Source organism: Cherax quadricarinatus, chromosome 3, assembly GCF_038502225.1.
Source record: "Cherax quadricarinatus isolate ZL_2023a chromosome 3, ASM3850222v1, whole genome shotgun sequence".
In the NCBI taxonomy this organism is placed as follows: Eukaryota; Metazoa; Arthropoda; class Malacostraca; order Decapoda; family Parastacidae; genus Cherax; species Cherax quadricarinatus.
The window spans coordinates 40,249,638-40,266,728 of record NC_091294.1 but is presented as its reverse complement, the minus strand read 5'-3'; positions in this window follow the sequence as shown (position 1 = coordinate 40,266,728).

The window sequence follows — 17,091 nt, the reverse complement described above, 5'->3', positions numbered from 1 at the left end:
ACATAGCGGGAACGCTTCACTCTGGAAGTCCCAAGGTGGTAATAGCAGTGATGTATAACCCACCACAGAACAGCAGAAGACCAGGGCATGAGTATGACGAGAGCAATAGAGCGATGGTTGACACACTGGCTGCAGTGGCCAGAAGAGCTCATGCATGCAGGGCAAAGCTCCTGATCATGGGCGACTTTAACCACAAGGAGATCGACTGGGAGAACTTGGAGCCACACGGGGGCCAAGATACATGGAGGGCTAAGATGATGGAGGTGGTACTGGAAAACTTCATGTACCAACACGTAAGGGACACTACAAGAGAGAGAGGAGAGGATGAGCCAGCAAGACTGGACTTAGTATTCACCTTGAGCAGTGCAGATATTGAGGACATCACATATGAAAGACCCCTTGGGGCCAGCGATCATGTGGTTTTGAGCTTCGAATACACAGTAGAGCTACAAGTGGAGGGGGAAGCAGGAAGGCCAGGACAAATGAAACCAAACTACAGGAAAGGGGACTACACGGGAATGAGGAACTTCCTGAACGAGGTTCAGTGGGACAGAGAACTGGCAGAGAAGCCAGTTAATGAGATGATGGAATATGTAGCAACAATGTGCAAGGAGGCTGAAGAGAGGTTTGTACCCAAGGGAAACAGGAATAATGAAAAAGCCTGGATGAGCCCATTGTTCACCCAAAGGTGCAAGGAGGCAAAAACCAAGTGTGCCAGGGAATGGAAGAAATATAGAAGGCAAAGGACCCAGGAAAATAAGGAGAGCAGTCGTAGAGCCAGAAACGAATATGCACAGATAAGAAGGGAGGCCCAACGACAATAGGAAAACGACATAGCAGCGAAAGCCAAATCTGACCCGAAGCTGTTATACAGCCACATCAGGAGGAAAACAACAGTCAAGGACCAGGTAATCAGGCTAAGGAAGGAAGGAGGAGAGACAACAAGAAATGACCGTGAAGTATGTGAAGAACTCAACAAGAGACTCAAAGAAGTGTTCACAGAGGAGACAGAAGAGGCTCCAGAGGGACGGAGAGATGTGGCACATCACCAGGTGCTGGACACGGTACACACAACCGAGGAAGAAGTGAAGAGGCTTCTGAGTGAGCTAGATACCTCAAAGGCAATGGGGCCAGATAACATCTCTCCATGGGTCCTGAGAGAGGGAGCATAGGCGCTATGTGTACCCTTAACAACAATATTCGATACATCTATCGAAACAGGGAGATTGCCTGAGGCATGGAAGGCAGCAAATGTGGTCCCAATCTTTAAAAAAGGAGACAGACATGAAGCACTACTCTACAGACCAGTGTCACTGACATGTATAGTATGCAAAGTCATGGAAAAGATTGTCAGGAGAAGAGTGGTGGAACACCTAGAAAGGAATGATCTCATCAACAGCAGCCAACATGGTTTCAGGGACGGGAAATCCTGTGTCACAAACCTACTGGAGTTCTATGACAAGGTAACAGCAGTAAGACAAGAGAGAGAGGGGTGGGTGGATTGCAATTTCTTTGACTGCAAGAAGGCGTTTGACACAGTACCACACAAGAGATTAGTGCAAAAACTGGAGGACCAAGCAGGGATAACAGGGAAAGCACTACGATGGATCAGGGAATATTTGTCAGGAAGACAGCAGCGAGTAATGGTACGTGGCGAGGTGTCAGAGTGGGCACCTGTGACCAGCGGGGTCCCACAGGGGTCAGTCCTAGGACCAGTGCTGTTTCTGGTATTTGTGAACGACATGACAGAAGGAATAAACTCTGAGGTGTCACTGTTTGCAGATGACGTGAAGTTGATGAGAAGAATTCACTCGATCGAAGACCAGGCAGAACTGCAAAGGGATCTGGACAGGCTGCAGACCTGGTCCAGCAATTGGCTCCTGGAGTTCAATCCCACCAAGTGCAAAGTCATGAAGATTAGGGAAGGGCAAAGAAGACCGCAGATGGAGTACAGTCTAGGGGGCCAGAGACTGCAAACCTCACTCAAGGAAAAAGATCTTGGGGTGAGTATAACACCAGGCACATCTCCTGAAGCGCACATCAACCAAATAACGGCTGCAGCATATGGGCGCCTAGCAAACCTCAGAACAGCATTCCGACATCTTAATAAGGAATCGTTCAGGACCCTGTACACCGTGTACGTTAGGCCTATATTGGAGTATGCGGCACCAGTTTGGAACCCACACCTAGCCAAGCACGTAAAGAAACTAGAGAAAGTGCAAAGGTTTGCAACAAGACTAGTCCCAGTGCTAAGAGGTATGTCCTACGAGGAGAGCTTAAGGGAAATCAACCTGACGACACTGGAGGACAGGAGAGATAGGGGGGACATGATAACGACATACAAAATACTGAGAGGAATTGACAAGGTGGACAAAGACAGGATGTTCCAGAGATTGGACACAGTAACAAGGGGACACAGTTGGAAGCTGAAGACACAGATGAATAACAGGGATGTTAGGAAGTATTTCTTCAGCCACAGAGTAGTCAGTAAGTGGAATAATTTGGGAAGCGATGTAGTGAAGGCAGGATCCATACATAGCTTTAAGCAGAGGTATGATAAAGCTCACGGCTCAGGGAGAGTGACCTAGTAGCGATCTGTGAAGAGACGGGGCCAGGAGCTCGGACTCGACCCCCGCAACCTCAACTAGGTGAGTACAACTAGGTGAGTACACACACACACACACACACACACACACACACACACACACACACACAGACACACACACACACGCACACACACCCTGAGCAGTTCAGACATTGAGGACATCACTTACGAGAGGCCCCTTGGAGCTAGCGATCACGTGGTTCTGAGTTTTGATTATATAGTAGAGTTACAAATGGAGAAGGTAACAGGAACTGAAGGGGACAGGCCAAACTATAAAAGGGGGGACTACACAGGTATGAGAAACTTCCTGCAGGAGGTTCAGTGGGACAGAGAAATGGTAGGAAAATCAGTAAACGAGATGATGGAATATGTGGCAACAAAGTGCAAGGAGGCAGAGGAAAGGTTTGTTCCCAAGGGAAACAGAAATAATAGGAAGACCAAAACGAGTCCTTGGTTTACCCGAAGGTGTAGGGAGGCAAAAACTAAGTGCAACAGAGAATGGAAAAGGTACAGGAGGCATGGACCCAGGAAAACAAGGAGATTAGAAGAAGAGCCAGAAACGAGTATGCACAGATAAGGAGGGAGGCCCAGCGACAGTATGAAAACGACATAGCATCGAAAGTCAAATCTGACCCGAAACTACTGTATAGCCACATTAGGAGGAAGACAACAGTCAAGGACCAGGTGATAAGGCTGAGGAAAGAAGGTGGAGAACTCACAAGAAACGATCAAGAGGTATGTGAGGAGCTCAACACGAGATTTAAGGAAGTATTTACAGTAGAGACAGGAAGGACTCTGGGGGGACAGATCAGATGGGGACACCAGCAAGGAATACACCAACAAGTGTTGGACGACATACATACAGATGAGGAGGAGGTGAAGAAACTCCTAAGGGACATCGATACCTCAAAGGCAATGGGACCGGACAACATCTCCCCGTGGGTCCTTAGAGAGGGAGCAGATATGTTGTGCGTGCCACTTACCACAATCTTCAACACGTCCCTGGAAACTTGGCAACTACCTGAGGTATGGAAGACGGCAAATGTAGTTCCCATTTTTAAAAAAGGAGACAGAAAAGAGGCACTAAACTATAGACCTGTGTCATTGACGTGTATAGTATGCAAAGTTATGGAGAAGATTATCAGGAGGAGAGTGGTGGAGCACCTGGAACGGAACAAGAGTATAAATGCCAACCAGCACGGATTCATGGAAGGCAAATCCTGTGTCACAAACCTTCTGGAGTTTTATGATAAAATAACAGAAGTAAGACACGAGAGAGAGGGGTGGGTTGATTGCATCTTCTTGGACTGCAAGAAGGCCTTTGACACAGTTCCTCACAAGAGATTAGTGCAGAAGCTAGAGCATCAGGCGCATATAACAGGAAGGGCATTGCAATGAATCAGAGAATACCTGACAGGGAGGCAACAACGAGTCATGGTACGTAATGATGTATCACAGTGGGCACCTGTGACGAGAGGGGTCCCACAGGGGTCGGTCCTAGGACCAGTGCTATTTTTGGTATATGTGAACGACATGATGGAAGGGTTAGACTCAGAAGTGTCCCTGTTTGCAGATGATGTGATGTTAATGAGGAAAATTAAATCTGATGAGAACCAGGCAGGACTTCAAAGAGACTTGGACAGACTGGACACCTGGTCCAGCAAATGGCTTCTCGAATTTAATCCTGCCAAATGCAAAGTCATGAAGATAGGGGAAGGGCACAGAAGACCACAGACAGAGTATAGGCTAGGTGGCCAAAGGCTGCAAACCTCACTCAAGGAGAAAGATCTTGGGGTGAGTATAACACCGAGCATGTCTCCGGAAGCACACATCAATCAGATAACTGCTGCAGCATATGGGCGCCTGGCAAACCTGAGAACAGCATTCCGATACCTTAGTAAGGAATCGTTCAAGACACTGTACACCGTGTATGTCAGGCCCATACTGAAGTATACAGCACCTGTTTGGAACCCGCACTTGATAAAGCACGTCAAGAAACTAGAGAAAGTACAAAGGTTTGCGACAAGGTTAGTTCCAGAGCTAAGGGGAATGTCCTATGAAGAAAGATTAAGGGAAATCGGCCTGACGACACTGGAGGACAGGAGGGTCAGGGGAAACATGATAACGACATACAAAATACTGCGTGGAATAGACAAGGTGGACAAAGACACGATGTTCCAAGGAGGGGACACAGAAACAAGAGGCCACAAATGGAAGTTGAAGACACAAATGAGTCAGAGAGATATTAGGAAGTATTTCTTCAGTCATAGAGTTGTAAGGCAGTGGAATAGCCTAGAAAATGACGTAGTGGAGGCAGGAACCATACACAGTTTTAAGACGAGGTTTGATAAAGCTCATGGAGCGGGGAGAGAGAGGGACCAGTAGCAACCGGTGAAGAGGCGGGGCCAGGAGCTAAGACTCGACCCCTGCAACCACAAATAGGTGAGTACACACACACACACACAGACATACACACACACATACACACACACACACACATATGCACACACACACACACACACACACACACACACACACACACACACACACACACACACACACACACACACACACACACACACACGCACATACACACACACACACACACACACACACACACACACACACACACACACACACACACACACACACACACACACAATACATCTATCGAAACAGGGAGATTGCCTAAGGCATGGAAGACAGCAAATGTAGTCCCAATCTTTAAAAAAGGAGACAGACATGAAGCGTTAAACTACAGACCAGTGTCACTGACATGTATAGTATGCAAAATCATGGAGAAGATTATCAGGAGAAGAGTGGTGGAACACCTAGAAAGGAATGATCTCATCAACAGCAGCCAGCATGGTTTCAGGGACGGGAAATCCTGTGTCACAAACCTACTGGAGTTCTATGACATGGTGACAGCAGTAAGACAAGAGAGAGAGGGGTGGGTGGATTGCATTTTCTTGGACTGCAAGAAGGCGTTTGACACAGTTCCCCACAAGAGATTGGTGCAAAAACTGGAGGACCAAGCAGGGATAACAGGGAAGGCACTACAATGGATCAGGGAATACTTGTCAGGAAGACAGCAGCGAGTCATGGTACGTGGTGAGGTGTCAGAGTGGGCACCTGTGACCAGCGGGGTCCCGCAGGGGTCAGTCCTAGGACCAGTGCTGTTTCTGGTATTTGTGAATGACATGACGGAAGGAATAGACTCTGAGGTGTCCCTGTTTGCAGATGACGTGAAGTTGATGAGAAGAATACACTCGATCGAAGACCAGGCAGAACTACAAAGGGATCTGGACAGGCTGCAGACCTGGTCCAGCAATTGGCTCCTGGAGTTCAATCCCACCAAGTGCAAAGTCATGAAGATTGGGGAAGGGCAAAGAAGGCCGCAGACGGAGTACAGTCTAGGGGGTCAGAGACTACAAACCTCACTCAAGGAAAAAGATCTTGGGGTGAGTATAACACCAGGCACATCTCCTGAAGCGCACATCAACCAAATAACTGCTGCAGCATATGGGCGCCTAGCAAACCTCAGAACAGCATTCCGACATCTTAATAAGGAATCGTTCAGGACCCTGTACACCGTATACGTTAGGCCCATATTGGAGTATGCGGCACCAGTTTGGAACCCACACCTAGCCAAGCACGTAAAGAAACTAGAGAAAGTGCAAAGGTTTGCAACAAGACTAGTCCCAGAGCTAAGAGGTATGTCCTACGAGGAGAGGTTAAGGGAAATCAACCTGACGACACTGGAGGACAGGAGAGATAGGGGGGACATGATAACGACATACAAAATACTGAGGGGAATTGACAAGGTGGACAAAGACAGGATGTTCCAGAGTTTGGACACAGCAACAAGGGGACACAGTTGGAAGCTAAAGACACAGATGAATCACAGGGATGTTAGGAAGTATTTCTTCAGCCACAGAGTAGTCAGTAAGTGGAATAGTTTGGGAAGCGATGTAGTGGAGGCAGGATCCATACATAGCTTTAAGCAGAGGTATGATAAAGCTCACGGCTCGGGGAGAGTGACCTAGTAGCGATCAGTGAAGAGGCGGGGCCAGGAGCTCGGACTCGACCCCCGCAACCTCAACTAGGTGAGTACTAGGTGAGTACACACACAACCTCCACCACTTGACACAAACGCTTGACACAAACACGTACCCCCCCCTCCCCTAACCACCTCTACCCCTTCCCAAACCACCACACCTTAGCCACCTACCCCACCTCCAAACCACCTAACCCCTCCCCAAACCATCTAACCCCCCAACTACCTCCCTCCCTCCAATAACCATCCTCCCCCTCCCCCATAACCATCCATCCCCTCTCTCAAACACGCACTCCCCCCTCCCCTAATCACCTCTCCCCCTTCCCTAACCACCTAACCCTAGCCACCTACCCCTCCCCCAAACCATCTAACCCCCTCCCCCAACTATCTTTACCCCTCCAATAACCATCCTCCCCCTCCCCCACAACCATCCATCCCCTCTCCTCCTAACCATCTATTCCCCTCCCCCTAACCACCAGTCCCCCCTTCTGTGGAGCAACGGGTGAACCTAGAACCAGGATGAGGACAAGGGGCTCCAAGGACGAATCTGGGAGGGAGGAATGGGAGGTAGAGCTCAAAAAAAGGAAGGAAGACTGGGGAAGGAGACTAGATGAGCTGGAAAGGAAGATGGAAGAGAGGTTAGCAGCAGAATGCAGAAGGTGGAAGCAACAGGCCACAGCAGCAGAAATCAAGATAGAGAGATTAGAAGAGGAGCTGAGACATCTGAAACAGCACAGAGACAAAGATATTACAGAAGTAGCATGGGCAATGGCTACATCAGACACAGACAACAGGTCTGAAGGAAGCATGGAAACTAAACTGTATGCAGAGGTCCTGTCAAACCCACATGGGGCCAGAACAAAGACAGGGAGCACACTAGGACAGAATGAGAGGTTGGAAGACATTGAAGGAACTAGGACATGTGCAGGGACCTTACCAGATACCTGTGGGGGCCAGGAACAGGTGAGCAGGAAGGACAAACCAAGAAGCATAGGGGCCATAACTAGGGAAGGGACTGAAGGAAGGAACACTCCACGGGAAGGAACTAAAACACATCAGAGGATGCAATGGGAGTCACAGTGGGAGGTGGAAAGGGAGAGATCCGTGTTTGTCTATGGGCTAGACGAAGCTAAAGGAGAAACTTATGATGAAAGAAAGCAGGAGGAGAAAAAAGCGATTGAAGATATCATGAAGGTCATAGGCGAGGGGGACATGACCCAGGTGGCAAATTTTCGGAGAATTGGGTGGTTCACAAAGAAAAGGAATCGGCCTCTCAAAGTAATTTTCAAGGCAGAATCAACCCGAACCATGATCCTGCAGGAGAAAGCACGGCTGAGAGGCAAGCAGGAGTTCCGGAGTGTGTACCTCGATCGAGACAGAACACAGGACGAAAGGAAAACGATGAAAGAGAGAGTTCAAAAACGAAAGGAGAAATGGGAGGAAATGAAAAAGGAGAGCAGAATAACCCAGGATCAAATGGAAGGACAAGCACACCCCCCAGAATCACCTGCAGAAGGACTCCAGCCACGACACCCCCAAGGCAACTGAACAATCCAAACCAACCATCACACACCGATCCCTCTGTTTCCATCCCCCGCACCACAGTTACAGTATTAGAACAGAAGTTGAAGGTTTGGTACACAAATGCAGATGGATTAACGAATAAACATGAGGAATGGCAAGAAAGAATCAATGAGAAGTCCCCAGACATCATAGCAGTTACAGAAACAAAATTCACGGAGACAATAACAGATGCAATCTCTCCACCAGGATACCAGATCATGAGGAAAGATAGAAGGGGCAGGGGGGGAGGTGGGGTTGCTCTGCTCGTAAAAAACAGATGGAAATTCGAGAAAATGGAAGGCATAGATGAGACGGGAGAAAGAGACTACATAGCAGGTACACTTCAGTCTGGGGAACACAAAATGGTCATTGCAGTGATGTATAATCCACCACAGAACTGCAGGAGGCCAAGAGAGGAATATGAAGAGAGCAACAGAGCAATGGTGGACACACTTGCTGAGGTGGCAAGAAGAGCTCACTCCAGCAGAGCAAAGTTGCTGGTTATGGGGAATTTCAACCACAGGGAGATTGACTGGAAAAACCTGGAGCCACATGGGGGTCCCGAAACATGGACAGCCAGGATGTTGGACGTGGTACTGGAAAATCTCATGCACCATGTTAAGGACACTACCAGAGTGAGAGGGGAGGATGAACCAGCAAGATTGGATCTTGTGTTCACCCTGGGCAGCTCAGACATTGAGGACATCAAGTATGAGAGTCCCCTAGGAGCTAGCGACCACGTGGTTCTGTGCTTTGAATACACAGTAGAGCTGCAAGTGGAGAGAATAACAGGAGTTGAATGGGAAAAGCCTGACTATAAAAGAGGGGACTACATAGGGTTGAAGAACTTCCTGCGGGAGGTCCAGTGGGACAGAGAACTTGCAGGAAAGCCAGTAAATGAAATGATGGAATATGTAACAACAAAATGCAACGAGGCAGTGGAAAGGTTCATTCCCAAGGGCAACAGTAACAACGGGAAGACCAGAACGAGCCCCTGGTTTACCCGACGGTGTAAGGAGGCAAAAACAAAGTGCAATAGAGAATGGAAAAAGTACAGAAGGCAGAGAACACACGAAAATAGGGAGATCAGTCGCAGAGCCAGGAATGAGTATGCACAGGTAAATAGAGAGGCCCAGCGACAGTATGAAAATGACATAGCATCGAGAATCAAGACTGACCCGAAACTGTTGTATAGCCACATCAGGAGGAAGACAACAGTCAAAGACCAGGTGATCAGATTAAGGACAGAAGGTGGAGAACTCACAAGAAATGATCAGGAGGTATGTGAGGAGCTGAACAGGAGATTTAAGGAAGTTTTTGCAGAAGAGACAGGAAGGGCTGTGGGAAGACAGCACAGAAGGGAACATCAAGAGGGAATATACCAACAAGTGTTGGATGACATACGAACAACTGAGGAGGAGGTGAAGAAGCTCCTAAGTGACCTTGACACCTCAAAGGCGATGGGACCGGACAACATCTCCCCATGGGTCCTTAGAGAAGGAGCAGAGATGCTGTGCGTGCCTCTAACAATCTTCAACACATCCCTTGAAACTGGGCAACTACCTGAGAAATGGAAGACAGCTAATGTAATCCCCATATTTAAGAAAGGAAACAGATACGAGGCGCTAAACTACAGACCTGTGTCTGACATGCATTGTGTGCAAAGTCACGGAGAAGATTATCAGGAGGAGAGTGTCGAACACCTGGAAAGGAACAATATTATAAATGAAATCCAGCATGGGTTTATGGAAGGCAAATCTTGTATCACAAACCTCCTGGAGTTTTATGACAAGGTAACAGAAGTAAGACACGAGAGAGAGGGGTGGGTAGATTGCGTTTTCCTAGACTGCAGGAAGGCCTTTGACACAGTTCCCCACAAGAGATTAGTGCAGAAGCTGGAGGATCAGGCGCATGTAAAAGGGAGGGCACTGCAATGGATCAGGGAATACCTGAAAGGGAGGCAGCAACGAGTCATGGTACGTGAAGAGGTATCAGAGTGGGCGCCTGTTACGAGCGGGGTCCCACAGGGGTCAGTTCTAGGACCAGTGCTATTTTTGATATATGTGAACGACATGATGGAAGGAATAGACTCTGAAGTGTCCCTGTTCGCAGATGACGTGAAGTTGATGAGAAGAATTAAATCGGACGAGGATGAGGCAGGACTGCAAAGAGACCTGGACAGGCTGGACATGTGGTCCAGTAACTGGCTTCTCGAATTCAACCCAGCCAAATGCAAAGTCATGAAGATTGGGGAGGGGCAAAGAAGACCGCAGACAGAGTATAGGCTAGGAGGACAAAGACTACAGACCTCACTCAGGGAGAAAGACGTTGGGGTGACCATGACACCGAGCACATCACCGGAGGCACACATCAACCAAATAAGTGCTGCAGCATACGTGCGCCTGGCTAACCTGAGAATAGCGCTCCGATACCTTAATAAGGAATCGTTCAAGACACTGTACACTGTGTATGTTAGGCCCATACTGGAGTATGCAGCACCAGTCTGCAACCCACACCTGGTCAAGCACTTCAAGAAGTTAGAGAAAGTACAAAGGTTTGCAACAAGGCTAGTCCAAGAGCTCAAGGGAATGTCGTACGAGGAAAGGTTAAAGGAAATCGGACTGACGACACTGCAGGACAGAAGGGTCAGGGGAGACATGATAACGGCATACAAGATACTGCGGGGAATAGACAAGGTGGACAGAGATAGGATGTTCCAGAGAGGGGACACAGGGACAAGGGGTCACAACTGGAAGCTGAAGACTCAGACGAGTCACAGGGACGTTAGGAAGTATTTCTTCAGTCATAGAGTTGTCAGGAAGTGGAATAGCCTAGCAGGTGAAGTAGTGGATGCAGGAACCATACATAGTTTTAAGAAGAGGTATGATACAGCTCAGGAAGCAGAGAGAGGACCTAGTAGCGATCAGTGAAGAAGCGGGGCCAGGAGCTGAGTCTTGACCCCTGGAACCACAATTAGGTGAGTACAATTAGGTGAATACACATACACACACACACACACACACATACACACACAAGTCAAGGACCAGGTAATCAGGCTAAGGAAGGAAGGAGGAGAGACAACAAGAAATGACCGTGAAGTATGTGAGGAACTCAACAAGAGATTCAAAGAAGTGTTCACAGAGGAGACAGAAGGGGCTACAGAAAGACGGATACGTGGGGCACACCACCAGGTGCTGGACACAGTGCACACAACCGAGGAAGAAGTGAAAAGGCTTCTGAGTGAGCTAGATACCTCAAAGGCAATGAGGCCAGATAACCCCCTGCAACCTCAACTAGGTGAGTACAACTAGGTGAGTACACACACACACACACACACACAAGGTGGACAAGGACAGGATGTTCCAGGGAGGGGACACAGAAACAAGAGGCCACAATTGGAAGTTGAAGACACAAATGAGTCAGAGAGATAGTAGGAAGTATTTCTTCAGTCATAGAGTTGTAAGGCAGTGGAATAGCCTAGAAAATGACGTAGTGGAGGCAGGAACCATACACAGTTTTAAGACGAGGTTTGATAAAGCTCATGGAGCGGGGAGAGAGAGGGCCTAGTAGCAACCGGTGAAGAGGCGGGGCCAGGAGCTAGGACTCGACCCCTGCAACCACAAATAGGTGAGTACACGCACACACACACACACACACACACACACACACACACACACACACACACACACACACACACACACACACATACACACACACAAATACACACACACACACACGTACACACACACACACACATACACACATACACACACACAAATACACACACACACACACGTGCACACACACATACACACATACACACACACATGCACACACACACACATACACACACACACATACACACACACATACACACACACACACATACACACACACATACACACACACATACATACACACACACACACACACACACACACACACACACACACACACACACACACACACACACACACACACACACACACACACACACACACACACACACACACACACACACACAGGTGAGTGCGCCCTCACACCTGCTACCATTCACAGGAGTGAAAGCTCATTCTTCGCAACAAACTTGATACCATCTTCATCAGTTGCGGATCTGGCCTCCAAGGTTCAATGTCTTGCAACTTTTGCAACACTCACTCCTCTTATTTTGGTAACAACACACAGCACGCAACATCTCACAGTCATAATACTTCAGCCAACACTCTTAGATATTCTCCTCTCTTTTTTTTTACCAGTCTTCTTGGCTTTATTTATTTGCCTGTAGTCATCCCAATCATCTTTTGAACCGTTTTCTGTTTTTTAGTTATCTGCGTATTCGTCTTTATTTTGTTTTTCTCTGTACCTGCCCGTTTCTATTAGTGTCTCTGTTTCCATTCTTTTGTCTCTGTGCCAGTTTGTTTCTTGCTCTCTCTCTCTCTCTCTCTCTCTCTCTCTCTCTCTCTCTCTCTCTCTCTCTCTCTCTCTCTCTCTCTCTCTATCTATCTATCTATCTATCTATCTATTTATCTATCTATCTATCTGCCTGTATCTTCTTGTGTCTCTATTACTCTGCATCTCTTTTGTGTCTGTATCGGTCTGTTCTCGTCTTTGTTTAACTATATATGCGCCTCTGTCTCTACCACCCATAGACAGAGTTTCTCACTGTCATTGTAGCAGGTGACTCATTCCACAGAGTTAAGGGAAGGGGAAAGTAAAGGGAAGGGGAGAGTAAAAGGAAGGGGAGAATCAAAAGACGGTGGTCGGAGAAGGAAAAACGCCCTTACATGTATTGTTTGAGTTTGGGAGCTTGTGAACCATAGTGATGTACTCTGAACCATAATGATGTACTCTGAACCATGATGATGTACTCTGAACCATGATGATGTACTCTGAACCATAATGATGTACTCTGAACCATAATGATGTACTCTGAACCATGATGATGTACTCTGAACCATGATGATGTACTCTGAACCATAATGATGTACTCTGAACCATGATGATGTACTCTGAACCATGATGATGTACTCTGAACCACTATGATTCACTCTGAACCATGACGATGTTCTCTGAACCATGATGATGTACTCTAAACCCTGATGATCATCACATTCGATCAGTAATTCCGACAGTAATCAACAGAGTCGAGGAATGACGGTAGGTTTCCTTGAGAAGACTATATTATTTCTGTAAGAATGAGTGTTAAGAATGCAGAAGAGAGAGAGGAAGGCGTAAATACAATATAGGAACGTTCCGTACTCTGAGTGGATTTCCATGCTTGATGAATGCACAGACTCACGCACATACACACACTCTTTCACACACACACACACACATACACACACACACACACACACACGCACACACACACACACACACACACACACACACACACACACATACATACATCCTGGGAACCTTGTGCTCGATACCAAGTGCTCACACCATCCCTTAAACGCTGCACTTAAAGTCGAACCACTTCCTGACAAAGATGCGATTTCATATTCCAAATACATTTTCACCCCGATGAAGGTGAACGAGAGGGTGTGGAGGAGAGGCTGGAGGGAGTAATGGCGGACGAGGGGGGGATGTGGAGGTAAGAATGGAGAGTAGAGGGTAAATTATGAAGAGGTGGAAGGTGGGAAAGAGTAGAGTTTCTTATACCCCGAACTTGTTCCAGTTCTAGGTCAGTGTCTGGCCAGGTCGTGACGTTTCCCGCATGTATATACATAAGTACATATGCACAAATATATATATGTATATACATATTCTATTATATAAATTATAGATCAACTTAAAATTATTTAGTATTAACTAAAATCTATTACGTATTTTTCCGTCATTTCCAAACTGATTTTTCACAGATTTATGGCATAAATAAATTGTCACTTATTAAGCAGAAATGGCCCTTATTTTCAGGCCTAACTCTCCGGTTCGGCTTATTCGGCAGGACTTGTACACATACATACATACATACATACATACATACATACATACATACATACATACATACATACATACATACATACATACATACATACATACATACATACATGCATACATACATACATACATACATACATACATACATACATACATACATACATACATGCATACATACATACATATATATACACCTATACATGATCTTCGTGTCCGTAAAGAAAAATGTAAGTACGGGAGATATAAGAACTTGGTAATAAAGATGAAAGATGGATATGATGAAAGGACGGAAGATAGATGGAGAGGAGGATGTTGGACGGAGGACAGATGGACAGGAGGATAAAGAATGGAAGATAAATGGACAGGATGTAGGAAGGACGATAGATGGACAGGAGGATATAGGAAGGAAGATAGATGAACAGAAGGATATACTAAGGAAGATAAATAGACAGGAGGATATAGGAAGGACGATAGATGGACAGAAGGATATAGGAAGGACGATAGATGGACAGGAGGATATAGAAGGGAAGATAGATGGACAGGGGGATATAGGAAGGAAGATAGATGGACAAGATATAGGAAAGAAGATAGATGGACAGGAGGAGGATATAGGAAGGAAGATAGATGGACAGAAGGATATAGGAAGGAAGATAGATGGACAGGAGGAGTATATAGGAAGGAAGATAGATGGACAGGAGAATATAGGAAGGAAGATAGATGGACATGAGGATATAGGAAGGAAGATAGATGGAGAGGAGGATATAGAAAGGAAGATAGATGGACAGGAGGATATAGGAAGGAAGATAGATGGACAGGAGGATATAGGAAGGAAGGCGGGTAAACTTACCAGTGGAGCAGAGAGGTGGGCGGTGAGGGAAACGTGAGGAGGAAGGGAAGGTGTGAAGGCCGACAAGTACATTAGTGGGTGGGCAGGTGGTCAGGTGGGTGGGCAGGCAGGTGGGTGGGCAGGTCGTCAGGTGGATGGGTAGGCAGGTGGGTGGACAGGAAAGGTGGAAAAAAAAAGAAGTGAAGAAGGTGGTAGTTAGGAAAAATGGCCCATGATATGGGCTGGCAAGACAGCAATGATATAAAAATGTGGCAAGATACGGAAATTAAATAAATAAGTGAAGGAGGAAGAATATAGAGAGGGGCAGGACTATTGGAATCAGTACGAGATATTCCTTCATATCGTGTCCCTCCTATCAAGCGGGTATCTCTCATCGAGCACTTCCTGTCAAGCGGGTATATCTCATCTAACACTTCCTGTCAAGCGGGTATCTCTCATCTAACACTTCCTATCAAGCGGGTATATATCGTCTAACACTTCCTATCAAGCGGGTATTTCTCATTTAACACTTCTATCAAGCGGGTTCATCTCATCTCACATTTCCTATCAAGCGGGTATATCTCATCTAACACTTTCTATCAAGCGGGTATATCTCATCTAACACTGCCTGTCAAGCGGGTATCTCTCATCTAACACTTCTATCAAGCGGGTTCATCTCATCTCACATTTCCTATCAAGCGGGTATATCTCATCTAACACTTTCTATCAAGCGGGTATATCTCATCTAACACTTCCTATCAAGCGGGTATATCTCATCTAACACTTCTAACAAGCGGGTTCATCTCATCTCACATTTCCTATCAAGCGGGTATATCTCATCTAGCACTTTCTATCAAGCGGGTATATCTCATCTAACACTTCTAACAAGCGGGTTCATCTCATCTCACATTTCCTATCAAGCGGGTATATCTCATCTAACACTTTCTATCAAGCGGGTATATCTCATCTAGCACTTTCTATCAAGCGGGTATATCTAATCTAACACTTCCTATCAAGCGGGTATATCTCATCTAACACTCCCTATCAAGCGGGTATATCTCATCTAACACTTCTATCAAGCGGATGTATCTCATCTAATACTTCCTATCACGCGGATATCTCTCATCTAACACTTCCTATCAAGCGGGTATATCTCATCTAACACTTCCTATCAAGCGGGTATATCTCATCTAACACTTCTATCAAGCGGGTATATCTCAGCTAACACTTCTATCAAGCGGGTATATCTCATCTAACACTTCTATCAAGCGGGTATATCTCATCTAACACTTCTATCAAGCGGGTATATCTCATCTAACACTTCTATCAAGCGGATATATCTCATCTAACACTTCCTATCAAGCGGGTATATCTCATCTAACACTTCTATCAAGCGAGTATATCTCATCTAACACTTCTATCAAGTGAGTATATCTCATCTAACACTTCTATCAAGCAAGCATATCTCATCTAACACTTCTATCAAGCGGGTATATCTCATCTAACACTTCTGTCAAGCGGATATATTTCATCTAACACTTCCGATCAAGCGGGTATATCTCATCTAACACTTCTATCAAGCGGGTATATCTCATCTAACACTTCTATCAAGCGGGTATATCTCATCTAACACTTCCTGTCAAGCGTCAACATTTAATTATCGACCTTCATCTTTAATTCTGTCATTGAAAAATTAAATCAAAAAGATTTTCTCCTAAATTCCCAAGTAATTTGCTTCCTCTCTCTCTCGCCTCAGTCTGAGTGATGTCGTGAGGCGCGACGACAGCAACGATGTAACATTTGTCTGAGAGGAGCAATCACACTTCCTCACTTCACGAGGGAAGTGAAAACAAAGGCGTTGCGACTCCCGCTGTCGGAGAGTACGGCGTGATTTCACTTCCGATGACCTTGATTTCCTCTGGGTAGAGAACAGCAAGAGCGTTTATCAGAGACAACACGAGAGACAATAGAGACCAGAGACAAGAGAGAGACCCGTTGAGAACGATCGCATCTCGATATTCGTGTGTGGGATCTCTGTTACATGAGTTCCAATAATACGATAATTTCCGGTTTGTTTGGTAGATGAGGGGGGGGGGA